Source organism: Diceros bicornis, chromosome 1, assembly GCF_020826845.1.
Source record: "Diceros bicornis minor isolate mBicDic1 chromosome 1, mDicBic1.mat.cur, whole genome shotgun sequence".
Lineage (NCBI taxonomy): Eukaryota > Metazoa > Chordata > Mammalia > Perissodactyla > Rhinocerotidae > Diceros > Diceros bicornis.
In genome coordinates, this window is record NC_080740.1 from 47,342,001 (window position 1) to 47,356,128 (window position 14,128).

At 39.5% G+C, this 14,128-nt stretch overlaps 1 long non-coding RNA gene across 1 annotated transcript in view; it reads left to right on the forward strand.

Annotated features, from left to right (window-relative positions):
- LOC131404740 (uncharacterized) overlaps nucleotides 1-14,128 on the forward strand; it is a 49,531-nt gene that overhangs the window by 33,509 nt on the left and 1,894 nt on the right. The window lies entirely within an intron of this gene.

The following is a 14,128-nucleotide window of genomic DNA, read 5'->3' on the forward strand; positions in this document are numbered from 1 at the left end:
TGAAAAAGAGAGGCATAAATAAAAAAACAAAGGGAAGCATTCATCAGTGAATTTTTATGGTGCTTAAAATTTTAGTTTTCAATACCTAAAAATGTGGTGTTGGCAGCAAAGACCATCATATCCCTTCTTGTAGTATATGCATCTCATTCTCCAAATGGCAAGTAATGTGATCGTGTGGGAGATCAAGATTTGGCCACCCTGAAATATATCTCTTTACCTTGATTGTTTTCTCTGACAGACACTTGACCTCCCCCACTAACTGCCTAAAGAATTTGACATAGTAACTCCTTCCTGGAACAGATCTTCTATCTGATCGCTGTAATATAGCGTAAAATAGATGTTACAATAGGAAAGGCACCAACAAGCCCATCTTATCAGAAGTTCTGCCTCTCTGGCCACATTCTCTGGATGGCCCTGCGAGGAGCTTCCAGAAAAACATTGACATTTATAAGGGAAATCCCCATTTGTAAAGATATCTCCCTCTCTGTATTGGGAAGAGGGGGATGACCACATTTCTAGAAACTTATTAATGTGGAAAGTGAGGCCTTAAATCCTCATAATAACCTTACTCCTGTTTACTGTGCTTTAGTGGTAATCTCCTGTAACTGACTCCCCTCACCCCCAACATCCTCCTTTGTCCTTAGCTCAACATGGTATTTAAGACGAGAATTTCTGCTATTGTGTTGAGAAACGCAGTGTCCCTGGTTTCTCTCATGTATACATGTTATTAAACTTGGTATTATTTTCTCCTGCTAACCTGTCTTGTTAGTTATTTGGCCAGCCATAAGAACCTTAAGGGAAAGGGCAGAGGGGGATTCTCCCTCTTCCCCCACAATCATCAACAGCAAAAGGGTGTATTTTTGGGGTTTCAGGGCATGAGATCTCTCTCACCAGCAGCCTGAAGCATTCCATCACATTTTCTTCTCAGACCTAGTTCTTGAAGCCCTATTCATCAGGGAGAGGGTTGGAGCTAGAAGACAGGGAAAAGTGAATAAGACGAAGTTAGGCTCAAATGCTGAAACCCTAGTGTTGATAACATGGAGTCCACAGGCTTGGAGCTGGCTGCATTGCCCTCAACTTCCAGGTGAGAAGGCAGAGAGGTCCAGGGCTGAGTGACAACTTCAGGGAGGGACACAGGTGAAATTCTGCTCTGGGAATCCCCGATCTTGGAGTTAGTGCATCCCGAGAAAAAAGTGAAGTGAATGAAAGTGAATGAAGTGAATGAAAGAAGAGAAGGGACAAGTGTTGAGTCTGTCAGATGTGTGATTAACTGAGCACTATTATATTCCAGGTGTCTTACATAATTATATTACCTATCCGTCCCAGCAGCCCAGTGAAGCAAATCCAGTTTTATGATCCCATTTTACAGATGAGACTGAGGCATAGAGAGTCTATTTGTCAAAGTCATATGGCTTTGTGGAGCTTTGTGGGAGCTTTACAGAGCTCCTAGCCTCTGTTATTCCAAACCTTGTGCTATTCTTCTAATGGGAAGCAAGAAAAACATATCATATTCTAATTACTCAGTAGAACTACGATATTTAAATGCTGAAGAAGTGTCTGAGCCTGTCTAGTCTATCTGTGTCAATATCTTCATTTCAAAGTTGAAGAGACCAAATTGCCCTGGGTCAGGCAAGGCAGGCTTGGAAGGCTTTCCCATCTCAGTAAAGGGGACCACCGTCTACTCAAGTCTTCTAGCCAAAAATCCAGGTGCCGTCTTGGTGACTCTCCCTCACCTCACACATGGATCCATATTTAAGTCCTGCAAGTTCCAACTCTAAAGTATTGAATCCTTCCCCTTCTTTCTCCTGAACTTATGCAGTCATCTCCTAATTAGTATTTCTAATTTCACTCTCCACCCATTAGCCGTAGTGATCTTTAAAGAATGGAGTCTGCCACTCCTCTGCTTAAAGCACATCGAATACTTCTCATATACTTAGATTAAAATCTAAACTCCTCACCATGACTGCTAGGCCCTCCATGAGCTAATCCTTTTCTACTGACCTCACATAGGGTCCCTCTCCATCCTGCTGTCTCTTGACACACTGGCCTCCTTTCTGTGCCTGGGGCGTGTTAAACTCTTTCTCATCTCAGGATGAGATGCATGAAATGCTCTTCCTTGGAATCTGGCTAACACCGTTCCATCCGTCAAGTCTCTGTTTAAATATCAGAAAAACCTTCCCTGACAGCGCCCCCCCTACAGTTACTATCTACCACATTAACCCATTTCTTTCTTTCATAACATTTATCACTATCTATAATCTTCTTGATTATCTGTGTAATTGTTCATTGTTTTTCTGCATTAGAATATAAGCTTCTTGAAGACAGGGACTTGGCTGTCTTTCATCACTGTTTTCCAAGGCTTAGACCAATGCCTGACACAGAGAAAATGCTTCAAAATATTTGTTGAATGAATAAACGACCAAATAAGCTCATGCTTCTTGATTCCAAGCTGGTGTTCCTCCCTTCACTCACTCACTAAGATATAAGACCTTAGAGACATTCTTGGGACATTGAAAACAGAAAGTCTGTCCCCAATGGCTAGTAGAGTCAGGAGAAGAGAGAAGTGGGAAGAAGAGAGAGAGCCTGAACCCAGGATGAGGAGCATGGGAAGGAAGATCAGGGATTGAGTCTCGACTGTGGCCTGTGCCAAGATCTCCAGTGAGTATTTCTTGATTTATCCACAAACATTTGTGATGGAGTCTTATTACACATAACAGCAAATTCCAAAGCAGCAGTGGCAGCAGAAAAGAATGAAAGGCTAAGGAAGCAAGCCCTGAGAAGAGAAGGTAGCTTTTGGACAACAGTTCCTTCATCTCAGCATTTTTCATGGATTTCACTATGGGGTAATAGTAGTTTTACTTGCACATATGCCTTGAAAATAAAAGTGATCTTATCTATTTTCAAAATGAACATGATTAAGCACACTTTTAAGTTTTTCCTTCTATTTTATATTTTTAGTAAGTGCAATGGTTACCTTCCCCTCCCCCCAAGTGTAGGTGGCATATTCTGAAGTAGCAGGAAGCTCACTCCCCAACAAAATTATCTTCCTCATTTTGCTTAAATTTCCTATAAGTATCTGAATATAGCTCTAAAATGTTAAGAATTAGTATCAACAAATACTCATTGAGAATTTATTCTGTTCAAACCTGTAAGCCTTGACCATAATACACAGACTTCAAGGACCTCGAGGACAGTCTGTGTTTGGTTCATTTTTAGTGTTCCACGGCCCAGAACAGAGTAGGCCCTCACAAAATATTGGCTGGTAAATGAATACATATATCATATTATGCTAGGTACTTGTGAAACTAATAGCCACTGTCCTCAGAGTGCATAGTAGATGTTCAATAAGTTTTTTATAAGGTGTATGTAGTTGGGGGGTGCAGATAGGAGACAGTAGCACAAAGTAATACAGAGTAATATCCCAAGAGAAGTGCAAACCAGTAGTTTGGAGATGGAAAGGAGGGAATTATGACTTGTAATTTCAGAATCAAGGAGGGTTTTGTGAGGGGAAAGTGTTTCAGGATAGGAAAAATGGGCACAGATTTGTTGAATGAGTGAATGTGTTTTCCCAAAGGGCAGAAAATGCCAAGGCAGGAAAGACTAATAAGTGGAGTGTAGAATTCATGCAGGAGAAGAAAAGCCAGTGCCTGGAGCACCAGGGTGAGGAGACCGTGCTGTTGAGGCTCAGACTCCAGCAGAAGGAATTGCTACAGGCAGTGGGAATAACTCTTGAATCACAAACTGGCGCATGCAAGATATTCCTCTGAGCCTTCATCCCACCTTGCTGGAAGTAAATTCAATCTGTCATTTGGGGGTTCTTTCTCCCTCTCTCAGTATCTCAGAGACTTTTGTGGTTCCTTGAAAAATAGAGAAACTTGCCCTAATTCTTGGTTCATCATGGTAGTCCTATTATCAAAGCTGTCACAGACTCTTAAATGGCAGCAGTTCTGTTTCTGTGCTCTTTTTGGGCTGCAGAAATCTTTCTTTACAGGTGAGCTCTGTTGCCCAGGGTTACAGCCTCTTTCATTTCACCACACAGTCTTGTACCTCGGAGGCCCTGTCTTCTCCCCCAGGTACTGCCAGGAGTAGGACATGGGTCTCTGCTGTTTGTGGAAACCAACAGGCCTTCCTAGTATAGGACAATCTCCTTTCTCTCCTTTGCTACATCTGCTTCTGCCTCCCTCCTCCAGCATAATCCACTTCTGGAACTCAAGCACTTGACGACCAAAGAGAAGGTAGGGGCAGTAGGAAGTTTGCTTTCAAGCTTCTGATGCAAAGCTCCCTGAAATGAGGCAACAATTAACCTGGCTACTTGATTGGAATAGGGGAAGAAAACACTGGTACTACAAAGCACAGACTAATAGTTCAATAAATTACCCTACGTATACTTGATTGAGTGGACATTGAGAAGCCACTGAAGATTAGTCAGTAATAGTATTCATATTTATTGTTCACTTTTTTTTTCTTCCATTAGGTTAAGCATGAAGGGGAAAATGCAAACAAAAAAGAAAAACATGGTAGAGGATGCTAGAATTTGGAGATTTGGTAGACAGGGTCTTGTAGGAAACCTGTTTAACACGGCCAGCTAATCTCCTGGCTGCCCACCGTCCTTTTCCTCCTCACTTTGTTTAATCCAGGGCTGAAGCAGGTGGCCAGAGTCACAGGGTCGAGAGGATTCCTGTTGCATCTGGCTGGGAATCAACTCTTCTTTTTTTCCTGGACCTTATATTACCTTTGAAGGCTATCTAAGGAGAGATTTTACCTGAGGTCATTTTCAAATAGGGCTTCTGTGTTGGCAGAAATCGCACTAGGCCTCAAGGAACAGAAACCCAGAAAACAGTGACAAAAAAATTAGAGCTTTTATTATTCTTACTTACATTTGGAAGTAGGAAATCTAGAGCAGATACTGGGGTTCCATGAAGCCCACAGGACCCTCCTATATTTCCACTCAGTAATCCTTACCATCTTCTTGGGGCCAATATGGTTGTCCCACCTCTAACATTATGTTTCTAGGCAGGAAGAAGGGTAAGAACAAAGGATCCCGTAAGTTGAGTCTATTTGCCTTTTAAAGAGCCTTCCCAGAAGTTCCATCTGGTGACTTTCATTTATATTCCATTGGCCCAAGCTGTGTCACATGGCCATTCATAGGTGCAAAGAAGGCTAGGAAATGCAGTTTTCAGCTGGGCACATTGCCACTCTAAGAAAAACTAAGGTTCTCTTAATAAGGGAGAAGGGGTAATGGATACTGAATGACAGCTACCAGTGACTGCTACATTCCCTACCATTTTGCCCTTTTATTTAAGGTAATGTGCCTTCTGGGAGTGCAGACCAAAGTTGTAGCAAACATAAATAAATCCTCTACAAACTCTTCTCTCCTCTGTGCACCCACCAAAAGGCATATAAGTGATTTTTGTATTGATATTTCATATTATGCACATTACAATGTCCATCCATTAGCATAGATCGTCCTGAATTGAATGTATTTGTAGATGCCTGTGTGTAGTTATTTATATGGCTGCCTCTAACGGCCAGTTCATTATGAAGTATCTTTTAGTGCTTTCCTCTTCTCTCACTTTCTGCTTCTCTATGTGGACCATCTTATCTATACAAATACTTCAACAACCACTTATTTCCAGCTCCCAAATCTTTATATCTGAGCCAGTCCTCACTCATGGCTGTGCAGTCCGATGTACCTAACTTCATTCAGGATAAAGACTTAGTCTCGCGGATGCCTTAATTTCAGCATGCCCAATTGAACTTATTATCTTTCCCTCCCAAACTTTTACCTCTTCTGTATTGCTCACCTCGATGAATGTACTTGCCCAGGCCAGAAAGCTGGGAGTCATTCCTGAATCATCTCTCACATCGTTCCTCCCCACAACATTGGATGTTAAAGTCTTGTCCAGATAGTATACTGAATACTTTTTTTTTTTGCTGAGGAGGATTGGCCCTGAGCTAACATCTGTGCCCATCTTCCTCTATTTTCTATATGGGATGTTGCCGCAACATGGCTTGAAGGGTGGTGTGTAGGTCCATGCCCGGGATCCTAACCAGCGAACCCCAGGCCACCAAAGTGGAGCATGTGAACTTAACCACTATGCATGGGGCCAGCCATGAATATTTTTACATTTGTCCTCTTCTGTCTAATCCATTGCCACCTCTTGGGTTCACCTAGTTTGGACTAGCTGTTTTTAGCTATCTCGTTGCTACAAGAAATATTTGTTAGATTTCTTCAGATCTGTAGTTCTCTGTAATATTTTTCAAATTATTGTGTTTTCATTTAAATTACTTTTTAAAAATATAAGCAAAATATAACCTGAATGGCTGCCTTAGAACTGAGTACTGACAATTGACTTCAGCGCCTGCTTGTGCATTTGTGTTTTTATTGTACCAATGGGCATTACTATAATTATCAAGAGCTTACACGAAAAAGAAGGCAGAGGGGCTTTGTACCCCCAAATGAGGCATCTGGGACAGATAAATTTCAATGAAGTCACTGTCTTTTGTTATATTAACAAAGGTTTTACCCTAGTTCAAATAATTAAAACCATCACACTACCCAAGTTGCTGAATTCAAAAGAACCTATACTGGGTCAGCCAGTCCTATGTTAGGAGTGGAAATTTGTTTCTACACAAACAATATCATCTGTCACAGTGAATTAGTAATATTAATTTGGATGTTACTATTTTTGTTTAAATTTAATATGCAAATTTTTATAGTTGCATAAGAACTATAAGCATTAAATAGTTTTACGTTTGTACAAATCTTAATAACCATATACTAATAATGTCGAAGGGGCTCTCCAGGTCTGTGAGAACTTTTCCTTTTAAAGACGGTACATGTATTACTCAAGCGGGCTGGAGTAGCGTCAGCAAACTTTGTACGTAAAGGGCTGCCTAGTAAATATTTTAGGCTTTAGAGGCCATACAGTCTCTGTCAAAACTATTCGACTCTGACGTTATAGCATGAAAGCAGGCATAGATGACATGTAAACAAATGAGCTTGTCTGTGTCCAACTTTGTTTACAAAACCAGGAAGCAGGCCGACTCTTGGCCTGGAGAATACAATCCTAGCTCCTTGGCTTGACATACAGTCTGTTCGCCTCTCTAGACTCCTCTCCTACCCACTCTTCCAAACATTCCCTGTGCTCTAGCCATACAGAACTGCTTGCATTTCCCAAGCATGTCACACTCTCCTGTGATTCCATGCCTTAGCAAATGCTCTGAGACATCCTTCCCCATCTTCTTAAACTGACTAACTCCTACTCACCCTTGAAGATGAAACTTACAAATTGCTTATTCTCAGAAGCTTTCTTTGGCTCCTTGTGGCTGAATTTATTTTCTCTCTGCTCCGTCTGTGCTTCTTTATATTCACTCTGTGCTCCCATAACACTTTCAGGAAATTCATCTGTGTTGTGATTGGGTATTTCCTTGACTATTTCACTGTCTTCTCTTCTAGAATGAGCTCCCTCTTCTTTACGCATGTTCTGCTCCACCCTTCTTATGATTACCTCCTACCCCCAAGTTTAGAGGATTGATGGAGAGAATAGAAGGAAATAAGAAAGAGGGTGAATTTCATATTGACTTCATATGTACCCAGAGAAACTGAGAAAAAAATCCCTGAAATGCCTGAGTTTTCCTTGAATTGGCAAAGTTAGGTATTCTTCTATCTGTGGAAATGGGGGCCTGTGAGCTAAGTCAGTTTTGAGGAAATAAAGAGAGTTTTGTGTTTGCACATCTGGGTTTTGTGACTGTAAAATTTATGCCTGTGGTAGAAGTTATTTGACTTTGACAAATGGAAGGAATGAAAAAATGAGACAAAGGAAAAGAAAACATATTGTGTACGTTTGGGGTGTGGGTAGGTGAACCGAGTTGGAGATGTAATGACCAAAGTCTGGAGTCTTGGGCAGGAGGAAGCCCGGGGGGGGAGCTGTTTAGGGAAGCAAGCTGAGAGGGGTGGAAGGCATGGGGGTGGGGCAGTAACCCGGAGTCCTGGGCTGGGTGAGATTTGGGGACTCAGAGGCCAGTGATATCAGACTTTCTCTGTCCCTCTGCGTCTTTGCCCCTCCCTTGCTTCTCCCTGCTCCCTTCCTCTATTTCTGTTTTCTCTAGATGTTTCTACATTGCCTTGACGTCTCCTGAATTAGCCATGATATAGTACCAAAGTAAATATTTTATTACTTATTTAAATTTTCTTTTCCATATTCTTAAGTTTTGATGTATGTCAATTGATCCTTTTCTTCTTAAAGTGAAAACAAAATACATAATAATTCTTTAAGTCACTTTTAACTTTTAGAAATTCTAATTTTTTTTCTATATTGCTTTCAAGGAAAAAAGTGATTTCCATTATGATTACACATTTTAGGAAAAACTCAAATCACAAAAATACAAAATTAAGGATTACTCTTTTGTTCTATTTGAAAACATAATTATTTCACTTAAGAGAAAAAAGAGTATATTAAAAATTGAGTAGTTTTATTAAGCCATGAATGACTAACAGTGAAAATCCTATAGAGAAAAGAAAGTTAGTTATTGTTCCAAAAAAGGGTAATGAGATAAAATCAAGGATAACCCCTAGCATCACCACCACCACCACACACCCAAATATGCATATACAAGCCAGGGGGTAAATATACTGTGGCTGAGTTTCCTAATCAGAAAAATATCTTTGAAATTTTAAAACCCAGTTGTAATTGTAAGGTTTAAGGAGTGATCCTAAGACTAGACTAGATCCTTGACTAGATCTTTGAGCAGGTCTTTTTCTATTTGTGATTTAGATCTTTCTGTGGGAATGTCAGTATTATATATCCACTTACACACCAGACACAGGTCACATATATATCACTAATAAACAGGAGGTAATAAAATCCTCAATGGGAAATGACATTGGACACATTTTATTGTTAAGATTACTGCTTATTATTTGGGAAATGTTGACGCTTGTCATGTGATTGTTCAAATCAAACTCTTCTGCCCCAAGTAGTTCTCATTAGATGATGATGTTAGTGATTTTATGCAAACGTGGACATTTTACCTCATATTTCTAACATGTTCCAAATTTCAGACAATATTTTTTTATAAAGAAGACCTAGGGTCTTCCTTTAGTCAATACATGGAGTTTAGTCGTCCTTCACTGGAAACATCATCATCATCACACCATTGAGGGCTTGTTGTGTGCCAGACATTGCATGTGTAGAAACTCAATGTTCACATCAACCGTATAAGATGAGTTCTGTGATGACCCATGTCACAGATATGGAAGCAGATACAGAAAGGGTAAGTAACTTGCCCAAAGTCACACAGGTGGTGAGCAGCGGAGCCAGGATGACATCCCCGACAGCCTGGCTCCTGAGACCATGTGCTTCACCTCTATGCTTTACTTCTCAGGATTCTGATTCCTAAGTGTACCGATTCCTTTCATTGCTGCAGGATATTCATCCTCTGTTGGTGTCTATTTATGATCTATATCCACCTTTTGTGAATAAAACTGATAAAGCTTTGTCTGTATAAATGACCTGTGTTAATGTCTCTTGGCATTAAGATGGCTCATAGGGAAACAGAAATTATATTTTGCAGTCCTTGTCTGGTCTCCTCAGTAATGGATTATGTCTACAGGATATGAATTGAACTGGTTGAAAAAGTGAAAGAATCATCATTAATAACAGGACAACTGACATCATATGGCTCCTAATGTGACACATTGAGAAGGACACAGCATCACCTATGTGATAGTACTGCCAAAATGTTTCACTTGAATCTAATCACGAGGAAACGATCAGACAAACACACATTAAAGGACACTCTGCAAAGTAGCTGACCTGGACTCTTCAAAGGCGTCAATGTCATGAAAGACAAAAAGGCAAAGGAGCTCTTTAAGATTGATAGAGACTAAAGAAACAGGACCACGAAGTGCAATGCATGGTCCTTGTTTAGATTCTAGATCAGGGGAAAAAACAGCTATAGAGGACATTGTTGGGACATATAGTAAATTTTGAATATGGACTGTATGTTAGATAATGTGCAATTTCCTGAGTGTGATAATTGTATAATGGTTATATAGGAGAATGCCTTTGGTCTTAGGAGATAGATGATGATATATGCATGTGTGCATATAAATATAAATATATATATACACACACATATAGAGCAAGTTAACAAAATGTTAACAATTACTGAATCCAGATGAATGATAAATGGATGATTATTATACTATTCTCATAACTTTTCTGGAGGTTTGAAATGTTCATAACTTTTAAAAATATATATGGGATTAAGCAAGATTAGCCCAGAGTTTGACGTGGTTGAAGCTGGGTGTTGAGTACACAGAGATACATTATATTATTCTGTCTACTTTTTTATATGTTTGAAATTTTTCCTAATAAAAAATTTAGAAAAACAGATAGACTCAGTCAGATTTCACAGCGCTGATTCTCCGTAAATGATGAGGATAAACTGCCGTGAAGATTCTCTTTGCCTTTCTGCATCTTGCCCTACCAAAACTCCTATCCAGCCCCAGTTACCATTTTCCCTTGCCTGGATCCTGACTCCACCCCCATTTATTATCCAGCCTGAAGTCAAGAGTTTTTTTTCTGTGTGTGGAGATTAGCCCTGAGCTGACATCCGTTGCCAATCCTCCTCTTTTTGCTAAGGAAGGTTGGCCCTGGGTTAACATCTGTGCCCATCTTTCTCTACTTTATATGTGGATGCCGCCACAGCATGGCTTGATAAACTGTGCATACCTCTGCAACAGGATCAGGACCTGCAAATCCTGGGCCTCCGAAGCGGAGCACTCGAACTTAACCACTATGCCACCACACTGGCCCCTGTTTTTTTTTTTTAAATGCAAAATTGATCTTCCCAGGCCGCACTTAAAAGCCTTCGAGATCTGCCCCTTGTTTTAGGAGGAAACTCACCACCCTGCACAGCCTGTCCTTCCTCCCTCTCCACCTCCTTTCCCTGGGTTCTGGGCTCACAGCTGGTTTAGGTCTCTGATTCTTACCCCATCCTTCCCTATACCGATGGAGAGGCTGGTGCCTCTGACTGGAATGCTCTTTTCCCTCTTCATCTAGTTAGAGCTTATTCATTCTTCAAAATTCACTTCTTTACGAAATCTTTCCCTGGTCTATCTGCTTAGGGTAAAGCCCCCAGTGTGGGCTTCCATGGGGGAAGGCACATTTCTCTGGTAACATTTGTCCCTGTTGGAATTATAATTCTCTGTGATTGGATTAATGCTTTCCTTTCTTACCAGGTTGCAAGCACTCTCGTGTATTGTTTTGCTTACCGTGTATCCATAGTAGATGCTTGATACTGATACATATTTTTTAAAATAGGTTTTTTCACTAAAAATATTTATAATTTTTGTCTTTATAGAATTCCATTGCACTTATCTTAAAAAGGATAGGAGATTGTCTCCTCAAGCTTAATTTCAGTTCTTCGATTGATGTGATCCCTCTGACAACGTAGAAATATTATTGTCATAATGCTCCTTGAAAAATTGGTTAAGTCACTTGGCTTCTGTTTCCTTTCACAGTTGATATGACTTCATGCAAAATGATGCAGCAGTTCACATCATTCTGTCAGTCCCCATCAAGGAAATATTGTTTTACAAAATTAAAATTGTGAATCAATTCACAGGAGGATGTCGTCAAATAAACAAAGAATCATCGCTTATATTATACTGCCAAGTTTTTGATAAGCTTAATTCCTCTAAATGCATTTAACTTTAATGAAGAGTAATACAATTTAATAACAACATAAAATGGAACCATTTATCTTCCCAGTCCTAGACATTAGGCAGATGTCTTCTCCTTAATACATCATTTCAAATGCAAAAAGTTTTTTTTCCTTCTTCTTCAGATTTGTCTCTCATTTCTATGTGTGGCTTCAGGAGTGATCTGTATGTACATATTTAATTAAATCACTCATCGGGCTGCAGTTTTCACGGTTGGAAATCTCTGGGATTTGTTCTTTTAAGTTCCTGAGGCAATGATATTTATCTAACCCAATAAAATTTCATAATTATTAATATATTAGTCAAAATTATTTCGGTTGCAAGTGGCATAACACCAAACTCTAACTGTCTTAAGCAAAAAAGGGCATTTATTGGCACATGTAACTGGGGAGACCAGAAGTGGATGCTGGTTTCAGGGGCTCAGATGAGGTGGGTAAGGGCCTCTCTTCGTCTCCCACCTTTCCTTCCTCTGTGCTAACTTCATTTTCAGGTAAGCGCTCTCCTTATGCATGGCATGGGAATGTTCGTGAAGCAACACAGTGGATTATTTATTGATATAGGGTGACCTTCAGATATTTAAATGTGGTAAGCGGCTCTGGCTGAGACTAAACTGGGATTTGGAGTCAGCCCGGGTATTTGTTTGTGTGATTTGCACTTTTTTTGGCTTAAGGAGAGATTTTGTTATAGGGCCTCCGGGAGAGGGGCAAGGTGGGGAGGCATCACTTGGTGCTATCTCCCACATCGCCCAAGGACTAATTTTTGAGCCTCTGTGGAAAGTAAAATTATAACAGAAGATGAAATCATTCTTATGATGCATTTTGTAAACTCTGAAGGGAATGCAGCATAGTTTTGGTGCATTACGGGCGTGATTGCATTGAAGTGCTTCCAAGAGGCAACATCAATGCAAGACAGGACAGCATTCCACAGAGCAGCAATGATGAGCCCAAATGCTATAGTTTCATTCCTGAACACCCTCTGGAGACTTCCAGAGCTACTTGGGTCTCTGGGGCACAGAGGCAGAGTATTGTGGATTACAGTAAGAATAGATTTAGCCCATTGTTTTGTGGAGGGTGTTTCTAATTAGTTTTATGTGGATAGATTACATGACCCCAAAAGGTTTCTTATAGAGAGAAACAATGCAGAAGACATTGTCAGAGTTAAATCAGAGTAAGTGAATGTGAAGATACAAAGAAATAGAGTATTACATGTTGACAAATATTACAATTTGATAATTCAGCAAAACATGCAACTTACGTAGAAAGCCAGTAACATCGCAGGATATTTCTCTTTTACTGTTTATAAGGAAGTCATGTTATTGCTGTGTATGGGCTTTCAAAGATAGAACCAGTATTAGAAGAGCTGTTTCAGACAAGTTGCAAATAACTGAGTCATATCAGGATTACTCACATTGAGAACACTTTTCCTATATAACCTCTTCTCTGGTTAAAAGCATTAAAATTTTTTAAGAAGCATATATAATGGGATTGCAGGGATTTATACATTCAAATCAGTCATGTGGTTTGCAAAAGTTAACTGTAAATTGTTATCTAGATAAAGGCCTCTATTTCTTTTGTTTGTATAAGCTGGAATCCTAAATAAAACTGCTGCCAGTAGAATGCTCATTAAAGTAGCTTTAAAATTCCAAATGAAAAGTTATTGATTTCAAAAAGGGTAAACACCACTAAGCCTCTAGAATTATCTGAAGTTATTAAATCACCAATTTAGTTATTGTTTTTATTTTTTTACTATCTTGGTTGTTTATTAAGTAAACTATATAAGGTATAATGTTTGAAATGATGCTGAAAGATATCAGCCAATAGTTATTTTCCACAGACATTTAGAAATTAATGATTTGCTGAAAAATGGTGATGGGTTTTAGTCTCCCTTGACCCAAATTCCTGGCCCTCATAAAAAATATAGCCTATTTCATGTCTATGGGAAAGGAAGGATTAGAATGGGGGTCAAATGATAAATTTTTAGCCACCAGCATCTAGCCAAAAGAACCTGACTTAGTCCTATCACATTTCCCATGTATATTTATATACTGTACCATTTGGGTGTTATAATAAAAATTTTTATCTGTCCCTGGAGGCAAAATTGAGTTATATATTAAATGGTTATTTTCTTTGTTTTCTGCTTAGGTATGCATGTAATGTGGTAGCATAATATATATTCCACACTTGTTTCTTTCCTGCAGAGAGATAATATTTTTGCAGCTGACAGTGTAAAGACATCCTGTGCTTCCAGAATAAGAGAGAACATATTGGCAGGATAAAATACAGATGTTCTCAATGTTTTTTCTTCCTCATGGTTGTATTCAGCAGAGGTTAACTTTCATGAGCATATTTCTCTGTCCTGGTTTGGGCAGTTGGACACCAAAGTCTACAGTAAATTCAA